At 38.2% G+C, this 15426-nt stretch overlaps 1 protein-coding gene across 5 annotated transcripts in view; it reads left to right on the top strand.

Moving 5' to 3' along the window:
* Cntn1 (contactin 1) overlaps nucleotides 1-15426 on the top strand; it is a 291216-nt gene that overhangs the window by 112215 nt on the left and 163575 nt on the right. The window lies entirely within an intron of this gene.

Raw genomic sequence — 15426 nt, 5'->3', positions numbered from 1 at the left:
AAATTTTCCTGTAGGGAGTATGTATGATGTAGATATGAAATGGACCCACTTTGTAACAAATTGAAGTAGAAGAGTGTGCTTTCTCTTCTACTCCCCAACCAGACTCCACGTGTATTGGACCAACAGTGATATATTCTTTTCTCATGGTATCTATGGGAATAACAAGTTTTCTTCTCTCTCTCATTTCCCGATCTGTTCTTGTCAAGCCTATACAACTAAGCCTGATTAGGACAGATGAAAAACAGGTTAGAATAATGCAAAATAGCACACACATATAAAAATAATTCAGCTAAGATTGTGGGTGTTGCAAATCACTTGTGGGAGATTAGGAGACATGGCAATCAATATTTGAAGAGGGATGTTGCTCCAATTTTCACAAACATTAACACATACACAAATTGATTAAATAATAGCTTATTTGCACAGTAAGAAAGCATCCCTTAGGGAATCCCAGGGACTGCCCTGAGCTCCATCCTTGCAAAAGCCACAAAGCTTTCCCTGTATGAACCTTAACAAAGATTGGCAAGGAGAAACTTCACCTCCTTTGTCTCCCATTGTAAAAAATGTCTGAAGTAGTCCCTGAATATACTATATGAAATACTTTTCATATATACTCTTTTTTTAAGTATTTACTTTTTACTACACCTTAATTATGTGTAACTGTGCGTATGATGTGTTTGTGTGTGTGTGTGAGTGTGTGTTCCCAGAAGGCAGAAGTAAGCATCGACTGCTAGAGCTGGTATTACTTATGGCTGAATGTGAGTCACTGGATTCCATGCCAGCAACTGAACTTGGTTCCAGTGGAATAGACGCAAAGGATCTTAACTGTGATGCCGTCTCTCCAGTCCCCAGAAATGCTCTTTGAAATTGACTGAGGTGTGTGGTGCTGTCTGCCATTAATCCCCACACAGAGGCATGTGGATCTCTGTGAGTTTCAGGCTACATAGAGAGATCCTATCTCACAAAAACAAAACAAACAAACAAACAAAAAACCAAAAACAGTCAAATAAAAAAAGAACTGACTGGAGGTTCAGTCTTATAAAAACAGCTTAGTGTCTGTTTCACCAACTGACCCTCTTTTTCACTCCACTTTATTTTAATTTCTCAATACATTTCCTCTCAAGGGCAAACTAGTGTGGTACGTGTATATTTAAGGATCTAATGTGGTTTCTGACCCTGTATAAGTATGAGAAGATGGACTTGATGTTCAATGGGATCAAATAAACAAAAACTTGAGGGCGGAAGTACAATATACTGTCAGCCAAAAGTATTTGGCAAAAGTCATAGAAGAACTGAAGACACAAGTATTGCCAGTTTTAAAGTGGATCCTGGTAGTAGAATATTCATGAGAAGTATCAATGAAAAGGTTCCAAACATCTGCTCTGAAGTCAATCATGAAACAGAGGACAGAGATGGTAGAGTTGGGCAGAAAGGTGATGGGGAAGGCTACCAAACCTTCCCTGCCAGAGTAATGTGTACGGCTCAATGCTGAACATGCTTAGCATCACAGACATTGATAGTCTCACTGGAAACATTTGCAGCCAAAGAATCTTGTGATCCATATCACATAACTCTCCAATTTTCTTTCTATGGTCATCGCTCATTTATTCTCTATGTTCTGAATATTTGACCTTGCTAGGGAACGAATTGAACTCGTTTTTCAAGTGTACATCACCAACTCAGAACCCACACTATAACAGTCTTGCTATTCTGGCCCATACTTTGGACCACGAATCACTTTCCATCATTGAGAGTGGGTAAAGGAGAAGATACCTACTCCCTGTTTCCCAGAGCCTGTGAAATCAAACCCAATGATCTCTGTTTTTCCCTTGAAAGACACAGAGCCCCTCACCAGCTCTGCCTTCTGATCAGCCTCTTTGCATCTGTGTAAATCCTCCCGGTGTGAGGATAATGAACTGTCTTTTCAATAACCAATGAGTATCATATCATTTATACATCTTCTATCATCTTCAAACCCAAATAGTAAAGTCTGTCAAAAGCAAATGTTAAAACTTCATCTTATAATACATCTTACAATACCAATTAGCATAACTAGAGTAGTAAACACCCACTAATTTAAGTGTTTTATTTGTCAAAATGCCTTTTAAAGATAAATCCAGAGTATGCCTCCTATAAACCTGACCTTAATTAGTGTCAGAGTCACAGTAGATAAAGGGTAAATAAATTTGAATTATGAATAGGCAACAATGTATAATGTTGCCTGAATGTTTTCCTATGACCTATTCAACCTCCAGTAGGCTTCCATCTACTGCAAGAAGTCAACCTCCAATTGACAAGTAAGTGTGTCAACATGGAGGGAAGATTCATGCTTTATGCAATATAACTATCAAAATATTAAAACTAAAATTACCAGTGCTAGCATTGTTTACATAATGTCTCTGATATCTTATGGTAACTGAAGCACATATCCTAATTAAAACTTATTTCTGTAACACTAAGCTCATGGAACTGAACTGGACCGAACCAATGTGAGAATGGACTATTAAAGAGAAGGTTATCTCTAATCATTATATACAGAATTCTGGACAATGAACCTTGCATAATTAACAGATTGGACCACACAGAAAGTAAGGCTCCAAAGAATAGTATTAAAACATTAGTCTTTATGAAGTGGAGTCATTCTATTGTTCAAGACCCTGTCATTGAATACTGTTGGACATGGCTCAGAATTTTATGATGTAGAAGAATTCAAATGCTAAATGTGCATTTGACCTTTTAAGAGGGTGAATAGTAAGTTGTTATTGTGATTGCACTGGCCCTTTAAGAAATGAGTGTTTGGTTAGCTTATGTGTAACACTTGCCATGGTTTTGGTTATGAATAGGTCGCAAAGATGTTCCTCGTGCTGGCAGATGGAAGGGCAGCAAGATAGGTGGCTGGGAGGAAAGCCGGAGGCGGAGCTGTGCTAGAAAGAACATAGCAAATTCAACAGATGGAGGATGATAGATCAGTTGGCAAAAAGAGGTGCTACAGGAGAACAGGGGAAGCTAGTGAAGACATGGATGGATAGGCAGCCAGGAGTGGGCTAAATGAACCAGTAATAAAAGAAATCGAATAGTACAGGGGCCCCAAAGTTCAAGAACAAATAGATAAATATCAACGATGACAACTACAAAATTCCTCTTTATCTGAGCTTGGGAAAATATCTTCCTTTAAAATGTCTTTTATTATAATCTTTCAAAAATGCTTTAAATGAGCAAAGATCTCATATACGGAAAATTTTTATTGTAAAACTTAGAGATTCATACCATGGAGGAAATTTATTCTGTAAAAAAAAATGATCATGGATGTAAAGTTAACCTTATTCCTTAGTTTTGTGTTTTCTGCAATTTTGGATTTTTGACAGCTTTTATTATGTAAATATGTCAGGACCTGGCTGGAAAATGATGCTGAGGTATATGGTCCACAGGGATGAGAAGTTTGATTTCTTTCAAAAGAATAGTATAAAAGAATGGAAAATGGAAATACAGCATTGTCCTTACAAAATGTCCTGTGTTCTCTGTCTACCAGGAGTGACAATAGCTATGTGCTCATTAACCTTAAGAAAGTAAATATGTTGTTTGTCCTGTTTCTGCCTTCAGCTTCAACTTACAATATAACCACCATTATTCTTAGGAAATAGTCTTACATGAAAATCCTTAGACAGTTAAGTAACATAACCAAGTTCCCTTTGATTAATAACTGTTACTAAATATTAATATATAAATGCCATGCTCACTAATATATGCAGAAAGTGGCTTGGCTTAATATACCCATTATAACTGACCTTTAAATACCTGCATGGATTGAAAAGTTACTCCCATTGCCCATTTACATGAATGTAGCATGAGCAGTTTTCATATATAAATACTGGAGCCAATCTCTGAAGAAAAGGAACACGTTATGGAAAACTCCACAGGCACTATGGCCGACATGATGGTAGGCACTATGCAAAACATGATGGTGGGCAGTATGGCAGACATGATGGTGGGCAGTATGGCAGACATGATGGTAGGCACTATGGCAGGCATTATTGAAGACAGACACTATGGTAGGCCCCCAGGGTAAATAAGGGCAGAGAAACTATTAGTTCACTCAGAGTCCTGGGAGAGAGGCATAGTTCTTCAGTGTCTCAGGTACAATTATGAAATGCAATGGTCTTGTCTATCTTTGTGAGTCCTTTACTTACGAGTGCCTGTGTGCTTGTGTGTGTGGATATGTGCGGGTGCATCCATGTGCATGTGTGTCCCTATGCATGTGTGTGTCCGTGTGTGTCCGTGTGTGTGTGTGTGTGTGTGTGTGTGTGTGTGCCTGTGAGCACACATAGGTGTTTGAATGCAGGCACCCATGTGCAAATAGAAGTTAAAAGTTAATCCTTAGGAGTACAACATTCCTTTTTTCCATGAGTTCCAGGGGTTGAACTTGGCTTGTCTTGCACAAAAAAAAAGCACTTTTAGTCTCTGAGCCATCTTGTTGACTAAAAGATATGGGACATAAGGGCCCCAAACTCCTATTTTCTGCTTCTATGCCCTATCAACACATGCCACCATGAATCTTTTTGAGATTAAGGACCTCACTAGATTCCTCACTCAAAAAGTACTCATTAGGAACTTCCTTGTTGCCGGGCGTGGTGGCGCACGCCTTTAATCCCAGCACTCGGGAGGCAGAGGCAGGCGGATTTCTGAGTTCGAGGCCAGCCTGGTCTACAAAGTGAGCTCCAGGACAGCCAGAGCTATAAAGAGAAACCCTGTCTCAAAAAACCAAAAGAAAAAAAAAAAAAAAAAAAGGAACTTCCTTGTTCAGTTGCTCTGTAGACAGAAGTATTTCACTATTTTCATAGACAAAACGGGTCAACTGAAATGGGAGAAAAGCAAAGAAAATTTACTAGACAACTGCAGCTCTCAGAAAGACATAGAGTCTCCAGCATAGTGACTATACAATTGCTGTGACTACCATTAGTAATCAGCCAAGAAAGCTTTTCTCAATATGCAGATTAAAAGGTGGGTAAGAGAGTTTATTCATTATAGTCCATGAATTAACAATTCACACTTCAGAGCCATGTATTCAGTGAACACAACTTGCAAGTAGCAATGGCATGTTCTGGGCTCAGCACTAAGATACTACAGCTTCTCTCCTAGATCCATGTAATCTTCTAAATTCCTTTGACAGTTTTGAGACACCTTCAACGGACCATGTATGAATCTACCCATGATATTCTGCATCCTTTTAACTCAAAGGTTTACCTTTCTTTCATTAAACCAACGCCCCCCCCCAAAAAAAACAAAAACAAAAACAAAAACACTGATAAGTTAAACTTTATTTTTATCAAGGTATTCTTTTAGTCAGGAGGAAGACAAGTTTCTGATTAGAAAATGGGTAAGCCATAAACAAAGTCTAAGTTATAAAGAGAGGCTACTTTGATCAAGTGTGGAAATTTCTACTTATAGATAAGGAACACAATGCTCTTTGTAGAAATACATCAATTGTATAAGAAGTCTGATGTGTTTTTAATGAACATGATTAATTAGACATGCCTGGCCTATTCGTATTAATGAATTATTAGTTCCTCTAAAATATTTTATTAATAGTAAGAATTTTTTTAATGTCTTTCTTCTGGGGGGTTTTGGAGAGCTCCTTTTCAACTTCCTAACCCCCTTGTCAAAAGTGTTGCTAGCCAAGGAAGTCTACTAACCAGAGAAGTCCACCTATAACTGGAAACATAAAAGACATCACTTCTTAAAAAAGAAGTCTTTATATGCCCATTGTCTAGCATAGCACCCTATGTACATAGCCGGTGCTCAATAAATACGTGTGGAACAATAACTCATATCAACTATTTCTGTTACCATGAAATTTTCAGACTTGATTTGTTTAACTCACACTGCCAATTTAATACACTTTTAGCAACTCATGATGTTGCCAAATGTTTGATGAATTTTGTAAGAGTGGAATGTTTTTCAGTAATAGATACCTGATTTCAAGTAGCTTTGAAATAAATTATTATAAGGATATAGTGTCACATGACTGAGTGCTGTATAAGACAAGTTGAGAAAGGGCTGGGATGTAGCTCGAGCTAAGTTCACCTGAACATGTGACTGGTCTACCATGGATGCCAGGTTCCCTGAGCACTGGCATCACTATCTGTGGATACCAATCTCATGATGCTTCAACATCTCATACCTTTTATCACAAGTGATTATTTTTTGCAATACTATTTTTCTTAAAATAAAGTGATATAAATGTCTAGTTCTGGTCACTAGAATAAATATGGAGGTTGTTGATATATCAATTAAAATATTTTAATTTAAAAACATTGGCCTGAAAATTAATAAGATAATTCTGTTCAACAAAAGTAGAGTATAGGTATGTTTTTTTAAAGGGAGAAATTATAGTTCATGTATTAGTTAATGAATGTTAGAAATTGTCATGGCTAATCTGGGTTGTCAACTTGACTACATCTGGAATTAATTATCATCTAAGCAGCTGAGCATGCCTGTAAGGGCTTTTCTTGATTGGACCATTTGAGGTGGGAAGACTAACCCTAAATCTGGACCACATATTTTGGTGACAATGCACATTAAAAGGCTATAGAAAAGGAAGCTTTGGCTATTTTGCCTGCTTGCTGTCAGTTTTGCTGGCAAGCTCATCTGTCCTGTTGGTGCATTCCTTTGTTGGGATTTGAACATAGACTGAAGACAAGAGGAGACATCCAGTCTTGTGGATGGAACACTTACCAGAGTCTTCATTTTCCCTTTGAGAGAAAGAGTACAGGATAAGCCACTCAAACATAAATCACTAATACAAATGTGCGCACGCACATGCACACACACTGACACATATATGAATAATCAATTCTTTTCCTTTGAAGAATCCTGAATAACCCAAGGATAAACATAATACAGTATTATTAATTACCATATTTTCAGTCTACATTAGAATAGTATTACTCTGCCCATTTCTGTTTCCCTAGCATTTATGCATTGCCTGTATGTTGCCAAATACTGCTAAATATTTTGTATTATCATACTGATCCTAAGGTCTTCTTCACTCAAACAATAGACTCTTAATAGTTATATGTGAATAGACTACAATTAAGGGGGTAGAAATAATAATGGTAGTTGTGCAACTAAATATGATCTACATTGTCTTCTGCTCATACTTAAAAGACAAATTGCGAGATGCAAAATAATTAGAAGTAAATGAATAACAAGACAAGCAAAGATATAGATAAAAACTATGCCTGACTTGGTTCTCTTTGAATGGCCAGGGACAGTGCTTGGTGATAAAGTCTGGGATTGGAATTCTAGAGGCTGAAATAAGAGGGTACTGCATTTGAGTCCAGTCTAAGTATCCTAGTGATTTTAGACCAGCTTGGGCCACATAGAAAGACTATCAAAAGAAAAAGAGGATAGCCTTAACATTTATTGAAACTGTTCAATACACAGAGAGTGTCTGAGAGTAGAGCTAAACAGAACTTCTAACAAATACACTGAGAAAAGTCATTATCTGTGCCAGAATACTCAGCTCAAGGAAAGAGCGTGGCTTGATATTTGCCTAGATATATTTGGATGAGACCTTTACAGGAGAGCATCAATGCCAAATAGTGTTATTTTTAATTAAGCCATATTTTAACCATTTTTGTTGGGATAAAATTAAGTTCTTTGGCACAATAATTATTTTAAACTTTTTAAATGAAAGAAAACCCTCTAAAATTTTTGGTGTTGTGTTTTCTACTTCTGTAATGCCTATCTCTCATATAAATAATATAAATATCATTAGGTAAAAACCTTTATTTATTTTCAATTGGACTGAAATAGCTGACTCTTGCAGTGATGGAAACATAGTTCTGGTTAATTCAGAGTCAAACAACTTAGAATCCACCAGTGTCGTCTTCCCTGGGAAGGAGCTGATGATGCATTTCTGATGATTTCTGTTTGTTTGTTTGTTTGTTTGTTTGTTTGTTTGACATGTGTACTGAAGTAAGTAGTAGCATAGAAATTATAAATATTTAAAAACACAATAACATAAAAATTTTAGGGTCTCACTATGTAGCTCTGGCTCTCCTGGAACTCACTCTATAGACCAGACTGGCTTTGAACTCATAGAGATCCGCCTGCCTCTGCCTCTGCCTCTGATGAGGTAGGATTAAAGGTGTGCACCACCATGTCTAGCCTTTAATTTGGTTTTGAGGTGCTTTGCACAATTACTCTCTGATGAAAAAAATTACTTAATGAATTAGTTTTGCTTCCTTATATTAGTTACTTCTGGAAATTCTTTTTTTGTTTGTTTTGTTTTGTTTTGGTTGGTTTTTGGATTTTGGTTTTTGGTTTTTTGAGACAGGGTTTCTCTGTGTAGCCCTGGCTGTCCTGGAACTCACTCTGTAGATCAGGCTGGCCTCGAACTCAGAAATCCCCCTGCCTCTGCCTCCCAAATGCTGGGACTAAAGGTGTGCACCACCACTGCCCGGCTACTTCTGGAAATTCTTAAGAGAGATCCACAATAGAAAATCATTTCTCTATGTCTGGCCCCTGAAGACTTCTGAGATCTTAACCACAGATGGGCATTTCTGGGAGAACTATGTCTGAGCATTGACATGGGTGCTTGCTGAAATATTTGTAATGTCATGCTTTAGACATGAATACTATTTGGCATTTGAAGTTTGAAATATTGTTTTTCTGGGGTAAACTGGCCTCAGTACATGTAGCCTTTCCACACTCCATTGTTTTGAACAAGGGCTCTATAACTTTGAGACTTTAGGTCATAAACTGGGGACATTGCTGCTGGGCTTCTGTTGGGTTTGTGTCTAGCAGGCAGTGGTTTGCCTAGTGGGTTTGTCTGTGTTTGTGTCAAATTCCTTTGGGGAGTCTAATAGTGATGTGGGTGGGGACTTACAAATGGAGATCTCAATCAGGAGTATCAAGGAGCTCCTCTGGGCCCAGAGCATCCTTCCCAGAGCATCACCACACACCTTTGCAAGGATCGGGGTAACTCTTTTCTCACACCAACTTTTTAATTTCCTCTTCTCTCTTGTTCTGCATGATTTTTTTTTTCCCAGAGACATTTGATGAAAGTCCTAGATTAAAATGTTTGAATACCTGTGTGCACACATGGACACACATATGGATGCTTCACACCACAGGGCATAAAGAGAAGGTTCTCTGGGTGAAATTCAGCAGAGACTCACCCACAGGGGAAGATTTCTGGGACAACTGTTTCTCGATCACACTTAGCTTCTCATGGGCTCATTTAGAATAGACAAGATTGCATCTCCAATGTTGTAATATATACTTTATTTTTCCCTTACGATTCACCGGGCTTCCCAGCTGGCTGCAATGAAATATACTTTTGTCACCTCTTGATACCTGAGGAGAGTGAGTCAGAGATGTCTGCTTCATAAGTATCAGAAGGCTGACCAAGCAGCTTACTCCTTCTTGGGTTGTGCAAACTTGGACCCTTTACAATACATGCTGTAAAGGACTATAGCTTCCAGGCCTTTATTTTAAAAATCAAGCGGGGTGTGGTGGCGCATGCCTTTAATCCCAGCACTCAGGAGGCAGAGGCAGGTGGATTTCTGAGTTCGAGGCCAGTCTGGTCTACAAACTGAGTTCCAGGACAGCCAGGGCTACACAGAGAAACCCTGTCTCAAAAAAAACAAAAAAACAAAAAACAAAAAATCAAATTGATACTCTTCATTATCTGAAAGTGTTTATTAGAATATTAAAACCTAAATGTACTATCTTTCTAGTATTCTCAATTCCAAATGACACATTTCCCCATTAAAAGACAATTAAAAGATGACATCATTTCCCTACCTCTCCCTCCAGCCCCTCCGATGTTATCTTGAATTTATCTGACCTCCTTTTCTTATATCATTACTGATATTTGTGTGTATGAATAAATATAGATATGCAGCCCAGAGATAAAGAGCTGCAGCGATACCTGCTGAGAAGCAGATGAGCATTACAACTGGTTGTCCATTACTAAGCGTCCATCCTAAACACTGGTGTGTTCATTTCCCTCGTTTTAATGATTTCACTATTAAAGCCGTACGAAAATGACCTCCACTTTTTAACAAGATCTAAAGTCTTGTTAAAGATGGGGCAAAGAGTGCCTCACAACCTTAAGGCAACACGAACTTTTTAGAATCTCCCCTGGCACCCAGAAACTTATTGTAGGCATCATTTCTTTATCCTTGTCTTTGCTTTGAAAAAAAAAATCCCTCTTTGCTTTTGGAGAGAGACCTTATATAGAGCTCTCTCATTGCTTCTATTTTTGTAATTCCCAAAGCACTGATAATCTTTTATTAATTTTCATATTCTTATAAATCTATTTTTAAGTTACTTGGTTTTCTGCAGAAGGTGCTCTTGCTTGTAGTTTTTTTTTTTTTTCATTTTCTAAAAATTCAACCTAAGGCCTGTTAGATTTTCAATGTCTTACTGAATATGGATATTTTACCATAATGATTTGTTGGAGTATGTATTCTCTACTTTGTTAACATAAACATCACTTGTCTCCAAGTTAGTCATATTCTCCAACATCTTACAGTTATTACTTTCTGCATAATGTGCAAAATGAAAAAAAAATTGATGATCAAATTAAATCTAAATTTTCTTCACCTGAACTTGTATATCTTTTCTATCAGGACAGTCCTAAATTGATCAGAGCAATCAAGGTGTACAAATATTAAATTTCAGAACTAATTGATCCTAAAGGGTGAGGGAAATAGCCTTCTAAAGGATTGTGTTCAAAGAACTGTGACTGGCAAGTCTTCAAAATTCAAATTTAGATTTGAAGAATGGCTCTCTTGATAGATAAACCAAGATGTTGAATAGGACACTGAAGGTAACTTCCTTGATGAATGGACCTAGCCAAGATACCAAATGTTACTGAAAATCTTGATTAAGAATCCAAGACAGGGAATAGGTAGTCTGTGCTCTAGAAAGCAGATTTGCAGGAAATGAAGCAGGCATCCCATCCTTCCAAAGGTTATTCTTGTCTCCTTTCATTTACTCCACACGTATTTACTGACACCACTCTGTGTGAGGCAGTGGATTGAGCTGGAGTTCAGGGCTGACAAATGCAGACCCTTTTCTTCCCTTAGCCTGAGAGTATATTGGGAAATGTAGGCAAGCAGATAGGCAGTGACCATGAAGGGTGACAGTGGTGGCTTCCATTCCCTTTGCAGTTTTCTGCACTGCCTCTCCCATTTCTTTGCCCCATGTTTAGTTTAAATGGCATCGATGTCTTCTAACACCCTTGGGAGAGATGACAGTGGTTAAGACGTCTAGCTTACAAGTCTTTCCCCCTCAAACATCGCTGTATGACTTGCATTTTTCATCACTGTGACAAATTCACCCCATCAAACTCCAGGGAGAGTGGTTGGTTTTTCCCCAGGTTTCATTTGTTTCAGTACATCTCAGCTGCAAGGGCAGGACACAGTTGTGGCCCAGTAAAGGAACTCACATCAAGGAGGCCAGGAAGCAAAGAGAGTGAGTGTGCTCTCAAGTTTTCTCCTTTCTTTTCTGTCGCACCCTCAGTGTGACAGGAGAGCCAGGCTCAGGGTAGTTCTTCTGCCATTCAGTGATCCCCTCAATGTCGACGCATTTAGCAGTGAGCTTTACTAACCAACTCAGTGCCACTGAACTTAGTCAAGTAGATTGATGAAGCATCGACCTCCAAAAGAATTTTCTAAAATTATCCTTCCTCTCACATACTTAAGAACTGACATAAATATTCATCATAGAATTAAGAGTGGTTGCAAAAAATATAGTTTTCAACATATTGTACATTATGACCTTTTAAAATAAATCTGTTGTCTCATTTAAATATATCAATTTCAGGCTGAGTAATGAGCCTGATGCTTCTTCTTATTCATTTATAAACTGGAAAAAACTCTTGCAGAACTTCACTAATTTTATATAAGTTTACTCTTTTAAATTTTATTTCATAGAATTTTGTCATGTCTTTTTCTCAAATATGTTAACTTCATGTTGTTTGGTTAACAAGTTCTTAGCACTTCATGTTTCAATAGTAATGTATCTTATGGTAAAGTTTTCCAATAAATTTTTATTAACGTACAACTGACTGAAACTATATGACATCACTCCAAGTTCTGGGAAAACTCTTAGGAAAGGAAGTTGTATAACTTTATGGACAATGGATTACTTATGTGGCAGAGGGACTTTTGATGTTGTAATTAATTCTTCTGCCTTTTATAGAGTGTTACTTGTTGCCAAAATTAGATAGGGCTTGTAGTTTATCCTGATTTTGAGGGGTTTTTTTTTATTATTTATTAACTAGCAAAAGTGTTAAAGTGTCATGTGCAACATTTATTTGAACTTCTGATTACAAGGAAAACAATCACCTTAGCCTTGAAAATTTATTTATTAATTATGCTGAATGCAAAGGAAAGAAAACTGACATAGACTACGCTATTCCATTGATCCCCATTCATTTCCTCCACAGTAGAAGCAGCGACATCAACTGTCTTAGGGTTTACTGCCCTTATGGGATTTCCATGCTGAGTCATTCTTCTTAAAAGTATATATGAGAAAGAAATATGGCTTCCATTGTCAAATGAGAGGAAAGCTACCAGGAAAGGGAGAATTAAATCTGCATCTTGCTCTATCATAAAAGTATCCTCAGCACATGCTAGAGAGGATTTCTGCACCTTCAGGATCAGGCCTAAAGTATCTTGCAAACATGCAACATTAAAGGAGTGACAATAATTAGGGAGAAAAGTAGAAAGAAATTAGAAAGAAAGAAAATATCTCTAAGTTGGGAGTTTGGGAATTTACCCTTGGATTGGGAACAAGTTCTAGAATTTGAGAAGACGAGGAGGGTTTTAATTATTCCTCTAGATAGTGCGGTAGAGCAGAGTAGGGAAGCATGGGACCATCTGCTGGACAGATGGACACTTTTGTGAGGTTACCTGCCAAGGTGCAAGGTTGATTCTGCAGTCATCACCCATGCATCCGTGTATGGGCTGAAAAAGGCTGATGGTTTAGTATTCTGATTTTAGGAGCTGTGCTTTTGAAGTATTCAGGCTCTAGGCAGATCAAATGAAAGCAATGTAAAAGTACTTTTGCATCAATGTTTTCAAATGTTCCTGGAGCACTTATGTGCTCACACGATAATGGGTACTAAAAACAGATCAAATAATCCACAAATTTATGAACGTACTTACAGAACGTTAGAGACCAAAAACATTCATCTGTTTTGAGGTCACAAATCTTGTCACCTTATGGTAGCAGAAAACCTCAGGGAAGTTGCATCATGCTGAGCATACCCTCACCCTCATTTTAAATTTATATGTTTTATATATTTCATTATTTCCCAAGATCAGTTGCAGCTGGGATCAGGGTTGAGCTTGCTGCTAGCCCTTACTCTGTTTATGTTGGTGAGGCTTATCTCTGAGGGTTTTTTTTTATTTGTTTGTTTGATATTCTAGGTTTTTATTTTGAATTTTATTTCAGGTTGTGTTTTCTTTAGTGATCCAGTTTCCACATTAATACCTTGAATTATTTCCATTATTTTATCCACTATTTCCATGTGATTTCATGGTTTTCATTAAGCCATTTCTTCATATCCTCTCCAAGGTGCTTTAGCATATTCATAATTGTCAATTTTAATTCCTTGTTTTGTGTTTAGGTAAATTGTATTTCTCATAGATTTTTGTAATAAGGTTACTGGCTTCTAGAAAAGACATATTTTCTTGCTGCTTATGGTTGTGATTTTCCACTGGTATCTAGGCATCTGGAGTTATGATGCTTCAGGTATTTCTTGGGGTAGATATTTGGTCCTTCCTTTCTTTCTTTCTTTCTTTCTTTCTTTCTTTCTTTCTTTCTTTCTTTCTTTCTTTGTATGTGTTGGTGGGGTGTTTACTTCTTTGCTTGTTATTGCCCACTGTGGATCATAATCAAGTTTAGTGCCTGTGGCATCCCTGTTAGTTAATACTTTTCTAGTTTGATGAATGCAGATGGGATAGAAGGGATGCAGATGGGATAGAAGGAAAGGCTGAGAAGAACAGCAAGAAATAGCTATGGGTCAGAGTTCTACACCAAGAGGTGGAGTTCTGAAGGAGTGACGATCTGGTGGGAGGAGGGGCTCCTGCAGGCAGGCTGATACAAGATTAATTATGGAGAGAGTAGAATGGGGGGGGGCAGGAAAGATAGTGAAAATTACCTACACTCTTCCAGCACATTGAGCCCACTAAGAGTCCCTGGTAGAAAATGTTTATGCAAATTGGCAGTTGACACAAAGGAATGGAGGTAGATTAGAAGGAAAGGCTGAGAGGGTGGGCAGGAAAGAAAAAAGGGACCCGTAGGCTTCAGGTTTTCTCAGCCTTACTTTGAATGAAGGTTCTTAAATGCTTCACCCTCCCTTCTAGCCCACCCACCAGAAGTAGTGGGAAAGAAAGGGTACAGAAAAGCGGACCTGTTTAGAAAAGTTCTTTGGAGCAAATCCCATCTGTGTTGTCAGATCAGTTCATAGATGAGCAATGGCAGCAGCTCAGTCCACTCACGAACACTTCATGAAGATCTCAGCCGTCCAGCTCATGGGTCAGTAGTGATGGCGTGACCTAGCAGGAATAGCCAGGCCTCAGTGGAATCAGCGTGAGTCAGCAGGAGGGAGCAGGACCATCAGGGTTGCCAGGAATATTGCTTCTTCTGTGCCTCTTTCAGGGAAGCGAAGACCAATGAAGACAGGAGACAAAAGAAGAGTTGTAAACCTAGCTCTCTAAGCAAACCATTTCACAGTCCATTGTCTCCTATTTACTTATACTCCCTCCAAACATCGCATGTCCTCCATGGGTCTTGCTTCATCATGTGTCTTGTCTCTGCACCTGAGTATGTTTTAGCAACACTCCATGTGAGTGTGTATCAGCTGATCACTTTGCCAATCAGCCTGGGTTTGAAGCAGCAGCAAGAAGCCTCCCGCATGCCACCAGAAGAAGGTTTTTGGTGCATTTCTCTCTATAGAGTGGTGACAGATGGAGCTCAGCAACGCATGTAAGGGATGGCAGTACATTGGTGCCATTAGCAAAGAATCCTTCATCAGGCCTCCTTTCTCAGGAGTCCTTTCACGTGCTTGATTTAGCAAAATATCCTTTCACCTGTGTCCACTTCAGGAAAACACTTCTTGTGTTTGATCCAGCAAAACACCATCTGACATAACTAACGTTCCAAAGAGCCCTTAGGTTTCCATTTCAGGACCCTCATTCCACCCAAGAGGTGGAATTTCTAAACAATGGAGGAAGAGTGTATTATATGAATATGTATATAAAAAGACCCTCAAAAAATCCACCAGGAAGCTTCAGATAATAAACACATGCAACTAAGTAGCAGGATACAAATTAATAAGCAAAAATCAGTAGCTTTCCTATATACAAAGGGCAAACCGCAAAAAAGAAATCAAGAAAACAGGGT

Source organism: Mus caroli, unplaced genomic scaffold, assembly GCF_978045245.1.
Source record: "Mus caroli unplaced genomic scaffold, Mus_caroli_1 scaffold_16, whole genome shotgun sequence".
Taxonomy (NCBI): domain Eukaryota; kingdom Metazoa; phylum Chordata; class Mammalia; order Rodentia; family Muridae; genus Mus; species Mus caroli.
Note: the sequence above shows the minus strand (reverse complement) of the source record. Positions and strands in the feature narration are given on the sequence as shown.